The following is a 3,642-nucleotide window of genomic DNA, read 5'->3' on the forward strand; positions in this document are numbered from 1 at the left end:
ACCAGTTATAATATTTATTACGCTGAAAAAGTGAAAGCTTTACGAAAATGTAATTAAAAATACATAAGCATTTCAGGTAGAAATTAGCATTTTATATAGAAATTCACAAATATAAGAAATGAAACCTAAAAGAGATGTTAACAAATGTATACCTCTGATGGCTGGCATAGTAGAACAAGGTGAACAAAATAGTGACAAAAAATGTTAATAAAATGTATATAGATTAAAAGGTAATATAATATTGATTACAATTATTCTATTAAAAAATCCACCAAACATTATCAACAGGAAAGCCCTCTGAAGGCATGTTATAGTTGAGGATGGGGTCCAGACAGTTCAATCAGGAGAGACTTCATTTTGTTTAAAGAACATTTATTGACACATGTCATATAATAAATGTTAAGTCTTTGGCGATTAGACCCCGATCCTGAAATCGTATATCTAAGAGGGGAAATGCAACCGTGAGCATATAGGGAAACCCCCGGGGTCTAGACACTGGTGATGATGATGCTGAAGATCTGGATTTGATGAGGAGATGGGATGAAGAGGAGGTGTGATGAGGTCTTTGGATTAGCTCTCCTGGTACTGGATATGATGAAAGGAGGTGGATGGGGGGGAGGCGGGTGGCAGCATGAACACCTGGAATCACAGCTGACTGCAGGAGAGAGGAGAACCATTTAAAAAATTGTAATAATGTCAGCAAGACATGAACATATATAACCACTATCATTCAATTCTGAAATTGTAGGTTTGTTAGCATGATATTTCAAACATAAATGGCCTGTCTTAGTTTAAAGCCCACTCACCACGTCAAGGTGCAGGCCACGAGTGAGGACACAACAACGATCACAAACAGTACATACACACGAGACAACACTTACATACATATAAATAACTTACATATAAAATGTTTGGATAGTTATTTTAATACATTGAATACATTGAATACATTTAACACATTGAATACATTTAACACATTGAATACATTGAATACATTGAACACTAAACTCTAAATAACTAATATACATCTCCAGTGTGGCAATATTGATGCAAGATTTGGTATCAGATATGAAAAAATACATGTTTAGAATTTTGCGTGTCCATGTTCAGTACAGACTTGTGCCGCGTTAAGCGTACTCCAAGTAGTATGTTGAACACAGACTTGCAAACAAAATACACCAAATTGAACTTTCAGTTACAGTTGAAGGTACAAATACAACATAATGAATATTGGCTAGAAAGAAGCTTGGGATGTTGCTGTTGACATTCATATAAATCGTTCCACTGTTGAAAACCATGTGTTGCGTTGCTTAACAATAAATAAACAGAGGACTGTGACATACATTCAAATACAAATATAGAAGAAGATATAGAATAAATAAGTTAACTTACAACAGTCATAAGGAAAATAAAACACATACAGAGCTCATACATATATAGAAGGAAGTATAGAATAAAAAAGTTTACTTACAACAGTCATAAGGAAAATAAAACACATACAGAGCTCATACATATATAGAAGGAAGTATAGAATAGTATAGAATGTGGATTGCCGCCACAGGAGATGTTGGAAAGAGAGGCTGAATTTAGCGCAGCCCAGACCTAAATCCCCCGCGCCCCTCCCCCTTCACACGCGGTCACGTTCAGTGTTCACTGTTACGTCACTGAGGCTAAAGAGACAACGCTTTATATACAGTCTATGCTAACAACCGACAACAGTTTGCTCCAAAAGGTAAGAGACGAAAACATATTTATTTTCTAACCTGCCTCCTTAATGTCTGTATGTAATGTAACATGTTCTCATATAAAACAGTAAAATAAGCCAAACCTACTCATCAGCAACCGCTACTGTGGCTAAGCTAATGTTGGGTGTTTGCACAGTAATTTTCCATACTTTTCATAGTTAACCAAAATGCTAGAAATGTATGCATTAGCTAACTTTCTAGAAACCAGACTTTGCATTTATAATTCGTTTTATATATATATATTTGTATTTAAAATCTATAAATGTGAGATGAAAAAACTAAAAATGACATCTTTTTCACAACTAATTTCCAATGCAATGTCCCTACCATTGTAAACGACGATGCATACAGAATCTTCAAGAACACATATTATTTTAAAGAGGCGTGAAGAGCTAATCATTTGTACTTTATTTATAGATGGCAGAAATAGCCGGATCGACATCCAGAGAGGAAATCCTGAAGGAAAGTGGGCCTCCCGCCATTCTTGGACAAGGTGCTGTATAGTTTTTATAAGAATTTGTATTCATTTTGTTTCAGTAATTTTTTGATTGCATACCCTTTACTTTCATATGGCAAAAACAAATATAGTGTACCTTATTTTTACATCTGATAAGTGAAATCAGTTGATTGTGACCTTATCACAAAAAGTCAGTGACTTGATACATCCTGATTCGTAATAATGCATGAAATCGTCATGCATTATTTAATGTAATATTAATATATAATCTTAATCCTTATAAAGTTTCATCATGATTCTATATACAAGTATAGAGTTATATGTAATATATTATACAAATTAAACTTGTGTAGTCTTAAAAATATGATGAAAATGATATGACAACTGTACTACATGTACCGCCTTTTTCTAAAAGATGATCACCAGTAAACACTTTTTTTTCCTTTTTCAATATATTTTATTCTATCTAGGTCCCAATGTGTGGATAATAGGGAGCAGCTACGTTAGACGTGGGGAAGAAAGAGCCAGACACACCATGGGAAGCAACCTGGGTCTAAATTGCCGTGTGTGGTGGTTTGGCAAGGGTGGTCTGAGGTGGAGGAACCTTCTTCCCTTTTTCTATCAGTCCTTGAGAGGAAGAACAGTCCCGGATGTCTTGCTCATCCACTGTGGCGGCAACAACCTTGGCAACATCAAAGGTGTGGAGCTTGTCACAGCGATGAAGCAGGACCTGCTTTCCCTCAGTGACAACTGCTCAGAGATGAAGATAATTCTATCTTCTATCAATGAGAGATGTCACTGGAGGAAAGCCAATCCGGGAAAGCTGAACAAGGCCAGAATGTGGGTGAACAGAGAGATGGGTAAATGTGTTAGTGGTTTGGGTGGAGAGAGTGTAAGGCATCCTTGCATTAAGTTTGACTGCCCTGGCATATTTCTAAGAGATGGAGTTCATTTCACCAATTTGGGAAATTATATGTTTTTAAGTAACCTTAAACAGTCCCTTGAGGCTACAATCTAGAGTGGTTCTGCATTTTGGATTCTAGCCTCAACAGGATATGTATATTTAACAAGAATAACTTTTAAATTTGACAGGGCAGTCCTCCTTGTAAGGATGTCTTCACTTACTCACACTATTTTTTTTAAATGTGTAATTTAATTAAATTGTTCACTCACATTCTGTGTTCTTCCTCTCTCTTAAACTTTAGTCCCCTTGTCTTTTTCTCTCTTTCCTTCACTCATCTTAGTCCCCTTGTCTTTTTCTCTCTTTCCCTCACTCATCTTAGTCCCCCTGTTTTGTTTCTCTCTTTCCCTCACTCATCTTCCCCAGCCTCACCAGCCTCACCCAGCTGTGGTGTGTCTGTTCTCTTTCTTCTCCATTTTGGATGCTGCCCAGGAGGAAGCGCAGCCACTTCAACAAAACTGGTATGGGCCTACGTGCTG

The 3,642-nt window shown here is 36.7% G+C and overlaps 1 long non-coding RNA gene across 1 annotated transcript; it reads left to right on the forward strand.

Annotated features, from left to right (window-relative positions):
• The first annotated feature begins 1,690 nt into the window (after window positions 1–1,690).
• LOC117538291 lies at window positions 1,691–2,756 on the forward strand. The gene is made up of 3 exons (XR_004567829.1): window positions 1,691–1,732; window positions 2,163–2,211; window positions 2,673–2,756. It is a non-coding gene; the product is annotated as an uncharacterized LOC117538291 (long non-coding RNA).
• The last annotated feature ends 886 nt before the right edge of the window (window positions 2,757–3,642 follow it).

The sequence above is a fragment of the Gymnodraco acuticeps genome, unplaced genomic scaffold (assembly GCF_902827175.1).
Source record: "Gymnodraco acuticeps unplaced genomic scaffold, fGymAcu1.1, whole genome shotgun sequence".
Lineage (NCBI taxonomy): Eukaryota > Metazoa > Chordata > Actinopteri > Perciformes > Bathydraconidae > Gymnodraco > Gymnodraco acuticeps.